The 19,017-nt window shown below is 40.2% G+C and overlaps 1 protein-coding gene and 1 long non-coding RNA gene across 2 annotated transcripts in view; both read right to left on the bottom strand.

The window, feature by feature from the left end:
- Positions 1-19,017, bottom strand: part of KCNH7 (potassium voltage-gated channel subfamily H member 7) — a 384,158-nt gene that overhangs the window by 270,879 nt on the left and 94,262 nt on the right. The gene's annotated exons all lie outside the window — the stretch shown is intronic.
- LOC109323130 lies at positions 195-18,542 on the bottom strand. The gene is made up of 4 exons (XR_002104551.1): positions 18,532-18,542; positions 17,778-17,781; positions 7,143-7,149; positions 195-342 (listed from the first exon to the last, which is right to left on the bottom strand). It is a non-coding gene; the product is annotated as an uncharacterized LOC109323130 (long non-coding RNA).

Below are 19,017 nucleotides of genomic sequence, written 5' to 3'. Positions count from 1 at the left end.
ATGAGTTGTGGAAGCGTTTCACCAGGGTTTCTGCAATGACTTTGGCCAGCTCCTTCAGTACCCTTGGATGAAGATCATCTGGTCCCGCAGACTCTTTTATGTCTAATTTTTTTAATTGGTCATTCTACGGCAATAGTAAGAAGGCGATTATTCCGAGCATACTCATCCTCTACTCTACCTGGCATGGGTTTCCCCTTGGTCTGGTGAAAGACCAAGGTGAAGCAGTCATTCAGGAGTTCAGCTTTCTCCTGGGTACCAGTAACCAGCATTCCTGAGCTGTTGAGCAATGGCTGCACACTTCCATTTGTTTTCCTCCTGTTCCCTATGTACCTAAAGAAGAACCTAAAGATGTACCTAAAGAAGTTAACCTGTTCCCAATCTAAGTTAGTTGACCTACTCAGGTGAACTAACTTAAATCAGGCCCACCCTTTTGGCCTACTTTAAACTGCCTGAATGTCTGCACAGATAGGCATTTAGATTGACCTAACCCTAGGTAGGTCGATGTAAGTGTAACATCTGCATGTACTCTTAGGCATCACTTTTTATCAATTTTTTTGTACCAGCAGGGGATGGGTGCCTGTGAAAAAGAAGACAATCAAAAGGTAGCTTTGCTTTTCACAATAGTATGACTGCAGCAGCCCTGCCATGTGGGTCTCTGGCATAACCTAACATTTATCTACATTGCCAGTGTCACTGCTAGCCTAATGGTTTATTTGTCTGGTTAGTGAACACCATAGAAACAGATTAACTGAATAGCATGGAAGGCACTGCTTCATCAAGAGAATATGAAAGTAATTGGAAGTGTAAACATGAAGTGTGTTTCATCTAAATCCTGTCATGCAACCAGCGTGAAAGACAAGCACTTCTTAGTATATTTAACTGCCTGGGGTTTGAGTCTGGAAGATGAGGAAGAAGAAACAAAGCAAAGGAGAAAAATGGAAAAAATAGAGAAAGATCTCCTCTCTTCCACTTTTATCTTTTTTTCTTGCTCTTTCTAGAGACATACCTTTGTCTTTAGAAATTACATGTGCACACATATGCTCCTTTCCAAATTGCCACTGTGTTCCTTCAGCAGAGCATACTACATTCACTTAAGCAGAGTTGTACTTTACTACAGGCACTAACTTAAGTAAACAGATGAAAGGAGTTCGTTCCTCTGTCACTCTTGGCCAGAAGCAGTGCTAGCAGATATGCAGCTTCTCCAACAGGCAAGGTGAAAGTTTCTATCAATATGGCCAGATACGTTTGCTAAAAGAAGGGAATGGTACCTCCTCTCTAAAGTCTCCTAAACTGCTAATACCATGACTTAATTCTCATCTGATTTATTTCTCCAAATTTCACTGTTCTAAATAGAACAATGAAGTGCTTAGTCTTCTGTGACAGCAGGACTGGATTGCAGTCTCGTAGGGATGACAATAACATCATAATATATCTCTGACACACTCTTGCTGTAAATCTGCTCTTTTGTAAAAGATGTGTTACTTATCTTTACATTCAATGACGAAGAAAATTCTGTTCAAACTGAAGCCATGGGTAAAAACGAAAAAAGATGATATAGGACAGAGCACCTCTTACCTTTTATGCTTCACAGTGCCAACTGTAATGGCAATGGAGTCCATCCACTATTTCTACAACTAGATGTACAAAGAGTCATAGATGACAGATGCCAAGTTGGGTACCCTAGTTTTAGACAGTACTTATAGATTATATTTATCTTTGTTGCTCTGTACCATTATTTGCAAATTATCTGCAAATTATTTATGAAATTCCCAGAGGAGAATACTTAGTTAATGTTGATGTAAACCATACCAACATTTCAGGAGCAGAAGAGAAATTGGTTCTCTGACTGGGAAGTTAATGATAATGGGGGAAAAGAAAAATGATCCTATGGTGCAGACACTGAAGCTGGATATGGGAGCTCTGGTTCTACTCTAGGCTCCTCCACAGATTAGCTGCATGATCTTGAGCAAAGCACATGAAACCATAATATCAAAAGTGTTTTGTACCCACAGTGGAGTTGAATTTTCTGGAGAGGGTAGATTTGCAAAGGATCCATCTAGTCCAGTTGTTTTCAATGGTAGGTGCTGTCCCCAACGCTAAACATAAAGCCATTTTGAAAAATCCTGTCCTTATTTTCTCTGTGCATTAGTTCCCCACCTTGAAAATGGACAAAGCAGTGCTTCTCTACATCATCTGGGTGTTGTGAGTATAAATTCATTCATTCATGTGAAGTTCTTATATATACTCTGGTGATAGGGGGCTATAGAAAAGTCTAACTAAAATGAACAATCATCACAAAGAAATAAAAATAGAGGTTTGTTTTGGGTTTTTTTTAAGTAAGGTACATTCTTCTGATTTCACCTCCAAAGCATAGGCTACAGTTAGTCTGAAGTCAGACACAAGGCAGGACAGGTGGCACCTTATAAGCTTACTATAAGGTGAATGTGTTAGTCTATAAGGTGCTACCCTACTCTGCATTCTGCCTTCACTTCCAAATCAGTTCTGGATACACATCCTCTTTTTAATGGACTTCCAAAGGATACTACTTTCATCATTTGGAAGGCAGGAGTGACAGGAGTTGTTTGTGGAGTTGCTATTATTTATTTCATATCAGAGCTTTTTCCCTGTGCATACATGCATGCACACAAATGCACTTATGAAATGCTGATGTTTTATGGCTCTTGACTGCCTTACATTCTTCAATATTCCCATTTTAGACTTTTTGTAGAACATATTTTCTGACATACAAAGTAGATATGCTTCTCTCTTGCTGTAATTGGCAGCCCCTGGGATCTTTTTATGAATGAGATATTGTCATCTGAGGCTGAATTTAGAAAGCAAAATGTTAACTGAGCTATGAAGCTCATCGTTGCTGCTGTAAAACTTGTTCATATTTTCTTGTGAACTCAAATGAGGTGAATATAATTTGCTCAGTCTCTGATTTATATACAAGAATAAAATCTCTCTAATGTAAAGGTAAAAGCGGTTGTGGAGGATTCAAGAATACATCTTTAATGACAATTATAGCTAAACAGTCCCTGCCCCGAGATACAAATAAAATTGTCAAGAGAACAGCACATTAACCAAATGTTTGCAGGTTTGTTTTTAAATTGGGATTGTGGGTTAGTCACTAAATACTGAAATATGAATCCAGCCTACTCCTCCTGAGTTATGTGCTGTTCATTGTCAAAAGGTTAAACTTGGTAATTAGCTAAGCATGCAGCTACATCCTACCTGAATTTGGTTTCAATGCTACCCTTCCCCCATACCTGGTGGTGATAAACAATGTCAGTTCACATGGTTCACTGCAAGGCCATTTATATTGCTCTTGGGATTGGTGGATATTTTTAACCATGCTTAAAATGCTAAGAGCTGTTGGCTACTGCCAAGAAAAGTAAGCAAAGAATACTGTCACTCTAGGTTTATATAGTGTACTGCTGCTTAGAGAACAGTCACAAGTTATGTGCTGATTGACATGGCCCCCACTGCTATTTTTGACAACTCTCAGGAGGGTTGCCATGGAGTTCAGATCACTTGCATTAAGAAGGGCCAGAGACTGGAACTCATTGTTCAAAAGCATGTTCCGTGCTTAATCGCAACCTCTAGGCTATCCAGAACAACTCACACATTAGAGAAAACCACCAAACAAGAGAGAAAACATCAATCTGTGTTGTCATTTTGTGTGACTGGCACACAACGTAGTCATAAAACTACAAAAAGGCAATGGCATTAATAATGAGCAAGCTTCTCTGATGCAAGGGAGGTGAAGTATAGGATGTCCCTTTCCCACCCTCTTGAGACAGATGCTGTTCATACACAGCCTATCCTATTGAGCCCCTCAGCGTTTCTCCCGTGCAATCCTGGTCAACAGGATTTATGCAGTAGGAGAAAAATTGCCATTGTCCTTACTCTCAACAGCAGAATTCAGCCCTAAAAGGAGAATTAAAGGAATAGGTGATGTTTCACTGCTTTGAAGGGTGCTGATATGATTTATTGTAGCGGAGACAGATTACACATCAGACAAGGGGACATAATAGAATGAGCGGAGCTTCCATTTCAAGCTTTATGACCAGACTTAGATCAAATGGAAATGATAACAAATGTTTCCAGTTTGAGTATATGAGATTTCACTGAAAAATTGACCCGTAACACTGCACTCTCAATGTTATGCAGAGATTCAGTGTTAAAAGAACAAATCAAGGGTATCAGGGATTTTACAGTTGTTATTTTTTATTTTAAATAAATAGAAATGGGCAAATCATCTGGACACAAAACTGAGACTCTCAGCTATACCTGAATCCCACCATTTTGACTGACAAGCTTTTGCCCCTCATTGAGAATGTACAACCACCATATAGACACAGTTGGCTTTTAAATAACCATGTTTACTAATTATGTCTAAACATGCAAAGCCTAGCTATATATATACACACATATATACTCCTATCCTCTTAGCTATTTAAACAAAGTTATATTCTGAAAAGATAAAAGATCTAGAAAGGGAAGCAATAGATTATGATTTCAGTAGCAAGAACACTATATTGAAATAGTATTATAGTATTTTTATGCATTGATTAACTGAATGGAATAACTCCCTCTCTGACCCTCTGAGTTTCTCATTCTTTTTTAACAACTGAACAATAACCATGTAACTTCTGAGGTTCTGAAATGTTTGGGTAAATGAATTGTCAATTCCTGTTGTAATCCAGACAGAAGAATGAAAGCACCAAAATGGTTGTATAGGGAATACGGTTTTCGTGGTATTTTTCTGGGTATGATTAAAAGTGTTTAGAATTTGCTCATGATAGCCTGTTCTCAGGAGAGTCCAGTCCATGTTCCAGACTTTTAAGAGCTTTTGACAGTTCTAATATGCTTTTGATAAACATCTAAGCCAAACATCCATAGACAAGTGAACAGGCTAAAAAAACCCAACGGTGATTATTCTGTGTGTTTTATTACTTTCCAGTATGTCAACTTGCGAACTTCTAATATGTCAGCTGGTTTCAGCCCTCACAAGAACCCTCTCGGAACCAATATGCTATACAATCAGCGATCCAAACTATGTTGGAAACATTAACCTATACTGAGCATGGGGTTAGACTAGCTGACCTCCTGAGGTCCCTTCCAACCGTAATTTTCCATGAAGTGACTTACATTGTTAGGTCAACATGAATTGTTGCACTGCTGCCTTTTAATGGATCTACCTTATGTAAGGTTATAACCAGAAAAAAATATACTTATAAGAGCCTTTTATTTAGAGTCATAATTATATCTTTGTATAGTGACCCTTGAAATCAAAAAGTGGCTCAAGGCTTCTAAAGTCTCCCACTTACATAAAAGATGAAGCACTAATCGCAAATAGCTATAAATTTGCCCCTTGGCAAATTTCACAAGCTTCCAGAAAGCTTATGAAACTGTCTGCTCTCTTTATTTTCAATACAACCTTACAGGTTTCAGGCATCCCATTTTAGTAGTTTATTATTCCTGTCCTATCTTTCTTCTTACCTTCGCAAAGCCTGTTCTAAAGTCCATTGAGGTCAAAAGGGAAGATTGCTATCAATTTTAAAGAGTTTTGATCAGGCTTTGTCATTAAAATATTTAAGAATAGAAAAAACGGTTCAGATCCAAACCAGAACAATCAGCACAGACCATGGAAATTAAAAATCCCAAACATAAGCAGTGAATAATGCCTCCAGTGCTACCACTCTAACTTGGCACCTTGTCTCAATCTGCCCCAAAACAGGAAATCCTCCCCAAGCTCCAAAGTTCATTTAGGAAATGTCAGGAGAATAATTAAAAAAAAATACTGTCCCTTGCTGATTTCTTGTGGAAGAGATTGAGTGATTCACAGACAAAAATTCAAATGTTAGATTTTTTTAAGGTTCTCAATGTATATGTGAGCTGCAGCTCCAAACCTATTGTGCTTGATTCCTCAGTAGTGAGAAGAAGCCAAAGGGAGTGCAGGGCACTGAAATCTATTTCTTGGGTTGGAACTTTCTCTGTTTCTGATCTGTTCTGTACTGGCCAAATGGCACTAAAAAGCAACATTTCCCTTGGATCCTTATGAAATTCTCTTGCTAAAAAACATCTGTGAACTGTTCCACTGTCCCCATCAGAGCCCCCAGGGCAGGGATGTGATTGGAAAAATTTTTGTCGACATTGCCAACCAGCATAATGTACAGCTTTCCTGAATACACTTAGTTTTACCAAGGCCTGGAACCAGCACAAAATGTAGGAGATATAGGGATTGATTGTAGGTTGTTTTGCCCCCTTACTTTCTTGAGCTGTATAATAAAGACAGCTGAGAATTTTGTTGACTTGTAGTTTTTGGAAATTAGAAATAATCCAGATTTGAATCAAACTTTCTTGGTTCTTGTAATGGGCAAGGGTTTTGAAGGAAGGAGAGTTTCTACTATCTCATCCTTTTTTTAAGTCACTCTTCTAAATACCACTTGATCTTAATCACTACAAAAAACCTGCATGGTTAGGCAGTTAGTTGAAGAGCTGTGGTAACTGCTTCTAACTCCACAGAAGTGTACATGCTGGGACATTTGGGGAAGTTAGGGGAAGGTTAGAATGAGTTGAAAATGACTGCTCAATCCAAGCTAAATTAGGATAGGGTGGGGCTTGAGGAGATTGTGGGGGCAAGTGGCACCTGCAAGGAGGAGCTGGGGGGCTGACAGGGTCTGCAGTGGAGAAGTTGGAGGGATCAGAGGAGAAATCAGGGTCCCTGGGATGGCTTGAGAGGATTGTGGGGTGGATAAGAAAGGTCTGCAGGGGGGTTGGTGGGATCAGGAAGGCTACTCGACTCTTCAGGTGGGTTGAGGAAGTGGGGGGTGCAGTTCTGGGGGTCAGACAGGCTCTCCAATCCTGCTAACTCCCCCCATGACCACCTCAGCGTCCCACCATACTGCCAAATGTCCCCATATCCTATAAACTGCTTCCAGAGCCAATTGCATCAGTGTTCACCACTCCTGGGAGCCTGATGGGAGTAAATTGGGGGGATTGGTAGGCAGGTTGAGGGACGGTTGGTTGCTCAAGGGAAGTTGGCAGGATGGGGGGGTGGTCTTCCCTCCTCCCCCAATCAGGGACTATTTTTAGCCTCCCCACCCCCATATGAACAACCAGCTCCTGATCCTGACTTCCCCTCTTCACACCCTAACTTACTGCCACCAGGTCCTGGCTCTGGTAAATGCTGGTAAAACCAGCCTGAGGAGAGGCTTCTGTAATGGGAGGTTTGGTGGACTTGGGGTGGGGAGCTAGCTGGTGCACAGGGTGGGTTGTCCATCTGCGGGTGGGGCAACGGGCCAGTGTCAGGGCAGGGGGTAAGAAAAGTGCAGCCCTGGAGTTGGGGCAAATGTTTGTGCTTTCCCTGCCCCAGGGCTGCATTGGGAACTGTATAGAAGTTCATTTACATTGGTCTTGCTGGACCTGATCTAAATTCGACTACCTCCAAAGTATACTTAAATTAGATTGGGTCAGCCATTTTTAGATTTATGTAAACTTTCTTAATTTCTGTACAGTTCACACTTCGATCCACCTAAGTAAGGTCAAAGCTACCTAATTTAGTTTGTACCTGGGCAAAAAAAGTTAGATTATGTGGCCATTTTCAACATGACCTAACCTCCCCCTAACCTCCCTGAATATCTGTACCTAGCCATTACTATCCTTTTGTCCCCATCATCAAGACAAGGTTGCTTGCTGATCTTATGTCTCTATTATGTCTCATCTTTCATATAGTAAGTACGTTGGGACCGTGATCAATTGCCATTTATCATAAGTTTCCTGAGCGTGTAGGTCAATGAGGTCCTGACCTATTTGGCCTTTAGGTACAATCCCACTTCAAGGGTTAAATAATATTAATGTTAAAGGAATGGGATTATATTAAATGTACAGTTACATTTTTACAGATTTTCTGAATTTAAGGGTTCACTGTTATTTCTTTGCTATAAAACCTCATTAATTTTATTTTTGTCTCTGAGGTGTGTCTTCAGAATTACACAAATATATAAAAGTGCAATGAATAATAACAACGATAACAAGAACAAGTTTCCTTAAAATGTGCTATGACATCTCTACAGTAGCTTGGTGAGCACTTCCATACTGTAGGCTACAAATGTTAAGGATCAGAATCTGCTACTGCTGTCCCTTAGCTTTCACATTTTCCTAATAAAGACAGTATACCCCCTATTGGGTATGGGGCTGCTCAGTGTGACTCTACTCCTGGTCCTAGTTTATATGGCCTAATTGATTTTTCTATTACAGAGTGTAAATGCCATGAACTAACACATATTTCCCCACTAAAGACTCTAATCCTGCAGTCCTTATTGAACCCTGAATCATTTGTAGCCAATATGGCAGTTCGTCAATGCATTACCATCAGCTTCAGGGGAAATGTTGGTCACATAAACATATTCTGGCAAAGAAAACTCTTCCAACTCAGAAACTCAGCCACAAGGTAATCTTTAGTGGGATATCACTGCATCATAATCTCTTCCTGAACATGCCAGGTATGTTTTTAACAGAGAGAGAGAAACTGTGAAATGTAAAGACTAGAATGGAAACGGTCCCAGCAATCTAAATATACATTTAGATGCTGTTTGTTCTTGGACTCAATACTTTAAAATTGATTTTGTATGTGTGATAGGTCATGACAGAAAGCTGTTTATTGAGCTCATCAGCAAAAAAACAAAATGACACTACAAACAGTACACTTAAGTAGTTCATTGCATTCATTATATTTTAGTCAGCAGCACACTGGTAATGGTCTTATGGTGGTGACTGCAATGCATAAGGTGTATTTTCCTGACACCAACCTCATATTTAATTTTGCTGCAAGGTTTTAACAATATTACAAAGCCTTATTTAGCTTGCAGTCCTAGCACAAGCAGTCTCAATGGAGATGCAGATCCATGTAGCTGGTTGTCTGCTTGCTTGAGATGCACAGTTCCCTGCAAATGCATACAATTTTACCCCAAGCTATTCTGGCTGAATTGCTCCATAGCCTCATCTGTATGTAAACCCTAAAGGTTTCATGAATTTCATCTAAAAACACAGCAATTACCTTGATTTCTACTGCCAGTTCTAGTAAAAAAGAATGTTAATTGTATACATGTGCTGAATATACAGATCAAAAGTTGTAACAGAAGAAATCGATCATTTGTATTGCTTCCATTTGCCACTTGAGATCCTTCCCATATTTCTCTCTCTCTCTCCTTTGCTCAGAAAACCGACTGATGACTTCCAAATATAGTCTTCTGTGACACCTCACATCAGCAGAGGATGTGTAAAGGGAGCCTGGCAACCTAACTCAATCTCATGAGTGCACCTAGAAATCTCTTATGTATTTTGTTTATGAGGTCTACCTAGAAAGAGTCAGGTTTCACTTTAAAGGATGGAAAGTTTAGTAAGGGGGTCTGCTCATTGTGAAGTAATGGGTATGGTTTGCTGTAGGGGTGGAATGAGTTCCTGTAACTGGAACATAAGGAATAAGCTCTGTGAATCTGTGTCTTAGCAAAGCAACAGGGAATTAAGAAATTCAGCCCAAAGTGGCTAGAAACTGTTTATTTGGTGTCTGTTTATTTGAGAATTTTGTTGAGAGCGGGGAGAGGCTCTGGAGAAAGGTGCATATCTTGCTACTTTGAAAGAAGAATGGAACTGAAGAAAAATCTATAGGAGAAAGCAGATGTACTATTTAGGACTAGGCTTAGATATGACAGCTTGGAATTCATGAGCAGTTATTCAGAAAGGGCTGAAACTATATGAGCTGCCTGAAGGCCAAGTCATGAAAGTGCAGGGCTGCTGTGCTTGCTAGCAACCTTCATCCTCTACTGTGTTATGTCCAGTCAGGAAGAGAAATACTGCACTTGTACAGCATCCTTCTGCCCAACAAACCATAACATAATTGTTTTCCAGATTGCCTAGAGAATCAGGCTTACACTGCAGCACAATGTCCGCAGCCTAATAATGAAAAACAGACATCACAATTTCTCATGTACTTTTCTGAGCTCTAGAAGTTTTCTCTCTCAGGATTGTAGGCTCATACTTGTCTAGTTCAATCAAGGTAGAAAGATAGCATGTCAAAAATGGGAAAACCACAAAATATAAACATGATGGGGCCCTATTCTTGCAGGTCCTCTTTACTCTGGAATGTCAATCAAGTTGTAATTCAGGAGTCATGAGGATGCATGAAGTGAGTTGCTGTTTATATACGTTATCTCAGGAGGACTCTGCAACCAATTACTAAAGAATAACAAGGTGTCAGTGCCTGTCATCAGCCCAAGGAAAAAAAATGTGTTGCTCCCGAGTATCACCAAATAGTTACTAAAGGATGCCCTTGTTGTCCTCCATCCACTGACAAGGAGTGGGGATTGTACATATACGTACTCAAACCATGTAGCAGGTTCAATACACTGAAGTACCACTCTATTTTACTGACTGTATAATTACTTCCAGCCAAAGAAAACTCTCCTATAGTTGTAATAGTAGTAACCTCAGAAAATGAGTCAGAGGGGTGGGGAGAAAAATAAAAACAATGATACTTTTTCAAGCACTGAGATAATGTAATAACAATGAATGAGCTTTTAGTAATCAAGCAGTAGTGCTTGATTATTCTCACCCTATAAATACCTAGCTGCAAGATGATTTCCTAGCTAACAAATAGGTAATCAAACACCTGTGTGCCATGTAATCACACACACGTGCAGCTAATGAGCCATCTGCAGAATAGTTCTTCTGGTGGCATTGACCACCTGTTTATCAAAACTCTTTCTTTAAATCCCATGTAACATCCTTGAAGAACTCTGAGTATATACTTGTGTGTCTAGCACTGTTTGCCTTAAATTTCTTTGACATTTATTACCAGTCTTCTTATAGTGCAACTGATATCTGAACTGCTGTTCTGAAATATGTTTTTGGGCCAAACTTTTAAGTAGTTTCCCCAAGAGCCATTACCCTACAATGCACCTGATGTTGCATGCATTGTTACCATAACTAGTCTTACTCATTCTTATTTCTAGTTACAAAGTTAACCAGTACTCTTCCAGTTCATTTACTTCTTAAGTATACATGCTTATAATTCAGCATGAGTTATAGACAAATGCTGTATATATATTTGACATTTTAAAATCTTTGTGCATTAGAGAGAGAGTATTTTTGGCCCTATGTGAGTTGTAGCATATGTCATTACAGTATAGTAATATGTAATTACTTCTCTATCCTGATAAAAACAACCAATACTACCTTTGGTCAATACCTATGGTAGCACCATGCTGCAGGACTTTGGTTCCCTTTACAAAAATGCAGTGGAAGGCATTTTATAGCATAATATCATGTGACCTGTATAAATGGATACACTATCAGATTAGATAAGCACCTCAAAGTCTGTCATAAGGCACCTATGCTACAAATCCAAAATACAAACAAGAATGTTGTCTAATCTGGGATTATTAAATATTGGATTGATTATTAAATACTGAATTTTATAGTTTGGCTCTATTTATAATATAGAAAATATATAAACAGATGTAAGAAGAGACAAAGCAATACTGAATACTATTTATAATGACTTCTTTCAAGAACAATATATGTTGGAGCCTAAACACGCTGTCAATGTACCTTTTTAGATTAGGTTAGAAGAATGATCTAATGGAGAGAACAGCTGTTTAGGTACAAAACATAGCTCTTCTTTCTGTAATATTTTGGTGGGTGTTTTCTTTGTTGTTCTAATTTTTTATGATGGGTAATTAAGATATCTCTAGACTCACAGTGCTTCCTCACTAGGCTGCTATTCCCAATTTCTCAATATGTTAATCATATCATCATTAAACCTTTCCTGACAATCGTGTTTTCTTCCATTCCTTTTGCAATTTGTACTCTAAGAGCTTTCATTATTTCATCTCCCACTGCTGGGACCTTAGTATTTATAAATTATGTTGGTTGCCCTACAAATTTCAGTCTTCTAACTTCATTCTGAATCAATTCTGATTTTGAAGTTTGGGATCATGCAATATAATTTCAGCAAGGTTATTACTGTTATTATACTTGGCTTTAGTTCCTTTTTTTGGCTTTCTAAAGGAAACAAATTACAAACAAATCAGATGTTTTAGCATTCTAAATTTATCAGATTTTTTTAAAATTGTGTGCTCTCTTTAGAACATATATTTTGCATACTCCCAATATGAATATTTTGAATTAACCTGAATTTTTCAATTTGTTTTGGCCAGATCTTGTACGTTTGTACAGTAATCCCATTTAAATCAGTTTGCTAGTCCAAAAACATACACTTAAGGCACAGGGATGCTAATCTCTCATCCACAATTTTGATCTTTTATAAAGGATCATATTGTCCTTTAGAGACTAGGAGGCAAAGGTAAGCTGGTGAGCCAGACTACCTAGCTTAGCAGTAAAACAAATCTTTGACCAGGTGAATTTTTCCTCCAAATATTTTGGCCCAGAAGCTCAATGTAGGAGTAAATGAGAACTGAGAACAGAACTGAGACTGTACAGCTGTGTGTCCTACCATAGGTTCATTAGGTACCAATGGAAAGCAGAACATTGCTACAGCAAAATGTGCTTGGCCCTTTTTTTCTCTTGACTTCCAGGTTAAGGGCAGAGTGAGGTCAGTGGTACAGGAGCTATGTATACTTGGTTGCATCTGAGTATCTGCCCTTTCCCATGCTGCCCAGATCTGCTTTCCTTCCAACCATTTGTGGTTGGTTAGCCCCTTGTCCTCAAACACCTGCATGGCAGGTTATATCAAAAGGAACAAAAGATTTTTTGCATAACTGTAAGATAAAGCAGGAAAAGCCTAGGTAAAGCAATAACTCAGCCCACTAACATCTGCTGCTGAGCAGTGCAATAGGTCCTTCATACCCATGTGTCTTCATATGAGAGATGAAGAAGCAATTAGATCTTCGTTGTTTCCAAACCTTGAAGCTCCAGGCCTTCTGTCAATCTCTTTTTCACTGACAGCAGCTGCATCTGCATTGGAGGGTACAGCTATACGCAGAAATATTTTTCTAGGGTAGATGGGACTATAATGTATAGTCAGGCTCAGAGATACAGTACCTCAATTGAAGTCAGAGCTGATGGACTAAGCATAGTTGCCAACTTTGTAATTTTTGCTAGGGTGGGGCCTAAATTGATGCCTCTCCACCTACCCCAGTGGCACTGCCAGAGAAGAGCCCAACAGAGCCTGCACCACCACTCTGCTGCTGCTGAATGGGTAGACAACACCTTGCTGGGGCGACATGGCAGGTACAGGGCTCCTGAGGCAAGAACATCAGGGTGGGAAGCCCCAAGCCCACAGTGAGTACCACACATTCACCCGTGCACAAATCTAGGGGGCAGGTGCCCCCCATGCTCCCCTCCCCAACAGTGCATGCTGTGGCAGGAAGTCAACACCCTCTTCCTCTGCCTGCTCCCTGGACAAGCCACCCTTGGTTCTTTCCCATTCCTTGCCCTAGCCCTGGGTCCCAGGCACTGCCTTGACTGGGCAGCACCCCCAAGCCCAGTCTCTGACCCATTCCCTCCCTCATCATGGGGGCCTAAATCCCCTCCACCCCCTACTTACCTACAGACAGATGGGGGAGCTGCTTTCCACCAGTGCCTGGGGCTGTATTCCTGGCCATGTGCATGTGTGCACAAGCATTTCTCGCAGACCCTTGCAGGCTGGAACTCTGCCAGCCTGCCAGGGGAAACCATCTGTATCCCATGTTTTTCCACTGTGAACAGAAAACCCAGATCCCAGCATGATATTGGAAATCTGGGGCAAATGCTGTGCTGGAGTCATACAGCCTGGGACTGGGACATAATGTTCCCATTTGGGACTGTCCCACCCAATTTGGGACAAGTGGTCAGGGAGGCCAGGGTCCTCAGGCCCCCACATATGTGGCACCTATAGGAGTGGGGCTGTATTTACCCCAGTTAATCTACAATGATTGCTTCTAAGTAGGGTGACCATCTTATTTTTAAGGAAAACTAGGACTCTGCAGCCCCCTCCAGCAGATGCCCATCCCAAGCAGGAGGATCAGTATCCAGCCCATTCCACTCAGGAGAATGCCAATGGGTGCCAAAATACAAGTTTGCCCAGACACCAGATGCACACCTGAACACTCACACATGAGCATCCCACGATCACAGAGGTGCTCTCCCTTTACCCCATGCAGGAGGAGCAGTGCCTAGCCCAGCCTGCCCCCCACTTCCAGGTGCTGCTCAGAAGAAGTTGGGCTGGGCGTGTGCCAGTCTGAGACTTCTGTTTCCATTTTCACCAGCTGGGCAGGATGCCAGGATGGCCTACAAAATCTGGGACTGTCCCAGTCAAACCAAGACATATGGTCCCCCTACTTTATAACATGTGGACTGAGTTAACTATGATGGCTCATGAAAGTGTATATGTAGGAACTAGGAATGCAGTAATCTGTTACAAGCTCTCCCCACAATTCAGTTAGTCATAAACTGATCTGTATAAGTGTTACCTTTTGTTCTACTGGCAGTTAAATGAGTTTCACTCAAAAATCTTATATTTTATTCTTTTTAGCAGCTTTACAACTGGTCAGATTTTAAAATTTGATAATATTTTGACATTCTAAAAAAAATATCAAACCTTTTTGTAAATATTCCCATATCTTTTTCACAGACTCTAACTGGAAAAAAATGGGATGAGACTGTCATCTTCTGTTACCATATTTCTTAACTTACTATTGAAAAATTTGCTATAGATGTGTGGCATTCTATAATTTAAAAGCTGACACAGTCAGTAAGAAGCCATGAATTACCATGAAAACAAAACTGAGGAAAAACATGAATTTATGACATTTCAGCTAGCTCTAGTTATGGGGTAAAAATTGGTTTGATAAAATTAAAATTAGCTTGATAAAATTAGCAGTCAGTAGAATTTCATATAGATGGCAGATAACACATGTACTGACGAAAGGCATCATGACTGGAGAGACAGTTTGCACAACTGGTCTCTCATGTTCCAAGTACTGATTTGCATCCTTTCACAAGATAATATAATATAATTATCTTGATCCATATCTCTTAAACAGTCACTCTAGACTTATTCCTGGTCTAACAACTTCAGCAAAGCAACTCCAATTCATTCTTAATGTATCAAAATATTTAGTTTCAATTAGTTCAAAATAATGAAACTGCATTGCCCTGTTGAAGTTCTCAAGCTCTCAAATTTACAAGTGAGCGTCTCTAAGGGTGCAGACAGACATACCATGCAGACCGTTTTAAATGTGGGTATTATATGCAGACATTACACTTTCTGTGACATGTTTGGTCAGTCTTCCAGGCATCTTACACTGTGTCACTTCTCAGCCCCCCGCCCTCCCACCTCTACCATTACCAAACCCCTGCCAGACACGGGGCTTCTCTGGTACACAGCCACAACTCGACTTCCACAGTCTATATTACCTGCTCTGACCCAGTTTACATTGTTCAAGGTTGATCTGGGCTGGAGGGAAAGGAGGGTGATGATCAGGTAATTGGAGGGGATACCCCTGCTTATGGGTTCCTAGGCTACTGGGTGTTTAGGGGGACTGCTCAATGTCTCCATAGCTTTTAAATAGCATTTTCCCCAAGCTACTTGTCTGTTTAATTCTACTGGTGGCAACTGATCAAACTTCAGGGCAGCCCAGGCTGATTTGGGTTAAAACAGAGTGGCTAGGTAAGTAGAGGTGGCACTTGCTTCTGCATTCCTGAAGGACTGCTCAAGGTTTCTACAACTTTTAAATAGCATTTTCCCCTAAAACACTGATCAATTTTCATTTCATTCCTGGCAGCTGACTTGGAGACCTGGGGTAGCCCTCCACAGAGCACTCAGCAGCCCCCTCCATCTGGCCACTCCTAGGGAAAGTCTTCTTTCCCTAGCCTGAGCCAGAGACCCTAGGCAGATCCCTAGAGAACCCAGCCTCCTGGGTAGGGAGAAGCATAGGTCCAGGTACAATCCCCCAGCTAACTAGCCTTTCCTTTACTCCCAAATTAGTTTGTGATGCAGTGAACCCTAGTACCTTGCTAGGAATTGAAGTAAATTGATGAATAGCTTAGGGGAAAGCCAAGAAAGCTCTGGTAGCTCCAGAGCACCAAGTTCCCAGGAATCCAAAAGCAGGGGTTAAGGCAGTCAGCACATGCATGTGCGCATGTGCGTGCACATGCACGCATGACAGGGTATTGCAACACAGATTTTGCTAAAGTGTAGGAATGGTCTTTATTGAACTCAGTTGCTCTTTACCAAACTCAATTTTGGTGACAAGGAAGATAAAAAATTGCAATTGTCATCTTTTTCCTCATTCTTGGTATCTAGACAGCTGGGCTCTTTGTCTGTTGCTCTGGGGAAACCAGGGCACTTGCCTCTGGGAGGCATGTTTGGCTGGGTATTCACTATCACCCTGTGATTGCAGTTTGATAGCTCTACAATGCCTAGAAGATAACTGTTCTACTATGAACTCTCGACAGTGTATGTGGAAACACCTTTGAACCAGGACAATAGTGAACCAGTTTCCAGTCTGCAACATTCTTAGTGTGGTTCAAGTGTTATAAATGTCTGCACCATGAGGGACTACATCTCCCTTAATACAACATGAACTTTCCTCCGAACAAGTTCTGTTTGGTGCATTGTGGGAGAGATCACAAAGGAGATGCAACCTAACCAGGGGGCCTAACCAAGGGAAAAGAATGGGAGGAACGAGGCTTCTGAATGCAAACTCCTAGGAGGCAATGTACCAAAATGGAGAAAAGGTAGTTTAATGTAGGTCTAACTTGAAACAGACCTTTTTAGGCATTCAGTGAACCCAAGGAAATAATTTATGTTTCTGAACTATAAGTGTTTAATTTTGTTTGAAAATATTGGAACAAAATGTTTTAACTTTTCTGAACTGATTTATTTTGAAATGTCATGAACAGTTCTAAATTTTTGTCCTCATTTGGGATAGGAATAAAACATTCCACTCAACTTTAAGTAAAACAAAAAAACTTCAACATGTTTTTTTTCTTCAGTTACAAGTGATGTTCTCCTATGCAAAATTTAAGCAAATGAATTGAGTATGTCCTCAAATGCATTGGAGGATCGAGTCTTTAATAGCTGCACTGTGCTTATAAACAGTTTTGGCAAAAAACAAACAAAAAAAAGCTTTGGATACCAACATAAAAATGGAAATCAAAGAATAAATTACTTTTTATATTTTTCTTAATTGCTGCAAAACAGGGCAAATCAGTGTTTGAATAAATGCTGACAAATCAATTAATATTTCCATGCATCTCTCACTATCAAGTCTAGCTGAAATTGAAACTACAGTTGATGAAACTTTATTCTAAGCCCCTTTGACCTTTAAAGGTTGCCCTCTATGATGATTTTTTTTGGATCCTTTCTTCAAAATGTGTAGGCTTCCATGCCAAATATAATGAAATGCTTGTTTTGGCCTTTGTAACATACTGTTAGCATTTTTTGCAAAATAAAATGTAATATAAACACTACAAGTTAACAGTAGCATCATACACAAATAACTGCTAAAGATACCAATCTTTTACTTACTTTGGTTGCTCTAACAACTACTCTTTTACATACTTTTGTAGCTTTGTGAAACATGCTAATACTCAGTTTAAAACTACAAGATACCAATTTACAAACTAGCCTGTGCCTATGAAATATCATAACTAAAATGTGTATGTCCACATGTGTAAATTTAATTCCTTGACTCATTCTGTCTTCCATACTATATTCAGTCTTACGCATACATAAAGAAATTATGATTCTTTCATTTTACAATAACTGCCCTTATTTAAAGAACAGAATAGTGATAAAGAAGACTGGTCTCACATGTGCAGATTTAACTGAATTTAATCAATTTAAAGCTCTCACCATTGGTAGCATAGCTGGCTGACACTTACTATATTTGGTACAAAAAATTTCAGTATGAAAAATAATTGGCACAAAAAAATCCTCTGTTTCTCTCCCTTCCTTATTTTCCATTGAAAAAGATAAAGATTGATTTGTATAATTTTCCTGTTATTTGAAGAGAAAGTAAAGAAGTGAGAGAGCTATTTTTAAAATAGAAGTGTTGTTTTCATTTTGAGATGTTACACTTTCAACAGTAACACTTAAAATAATGCGTTACTTTTCACTTTTTAAAAAGTTTTTAAAACTTTTTTTAATTCCCACCCCCGCAACTTTTCTCACGGAAAGCATAGGGCAAGTAGTCCTTTATTTAAATTGTACAATTCCTTTATATTTAGGAAAGTCGGGCTGGAAAGGACCTCATGTGGTCATAGAGCCTAGTCCTGCTGCTCAGGGCAGAATCATTCTTAACTAAACAATCCAGTCAAGTGTCTGTCTAACCTGTTCTTAAAAATTTCCAGGGATGGAGATTTCATGGCCTCTCTAGACAGCCTGTGCCAATGCTTGACCGTCTTTATAGTCAGAAAGTTCTTCTTTAGCTGCAAATAGACATCAGTTCTGTGCCATCATGAATTTTTTACGGAAGCACAAAACCTGAGCAAACAGACATCTATGCTCCTTCTTGTAACCTGGATCCCCGCTCCATGCTTGCAGAGGAAATTCCAGATCATGTGTCTACAGGTGCGGAGAAGCCCAATCCTGCAGAGCGACTCCTGGGACTGGGGAACCCCCTTGACAAGCTGCAATCAGATCTGGACAGGTTACAGGGGTGGGCAGATGAGAATAGGATGGGGTTTAACACTGATAAGTGAAAGGTACTGCACCTGGGGAGGAAGAACCAGCAGCATACCTACAGGCTGGGGAACTCCCCTCTTGCCAGCATACAGGCAGAAAAGGATCTTGGAGTCATTATTGACTCAAGGATGAACATGGGCCGGCAGTGTGGGGATGCAGTCAGAAAGGCTAACTGCACCTTGTCATGCATCTACAGATGCATCTCGAGCAGGTCCAAGGAGGTGATACTTCTCTCTATGCGGCACTGGTCAGGCCGCAGCTGGAGTACTGCATCCGGTTCTGGGTGCTGCACTTCAGGAGAGATGTGGACAACATGGAGA

The sequence above is a fragment of the Crocodylus porosus genome, unplaced genomic scaffold (assembly GCF_001723895.1).
Source record: "Crocodylus porosus isolate Cpor-Errol unplaced genomic scaffold, CroPor_comp1, whole genome shotgun sequence".
Lineage (NCBI taxonomy): Eukaryota > Metazoa > Chordata > Crocodylia > Crocodylidae > Crocodylus > Crocodylus porosus.
The sequence above is the reverse complement of the archived record's forward strand: the minus strand, read 5'-3'. Positions and strand labels throughout refer to the sequence as shown.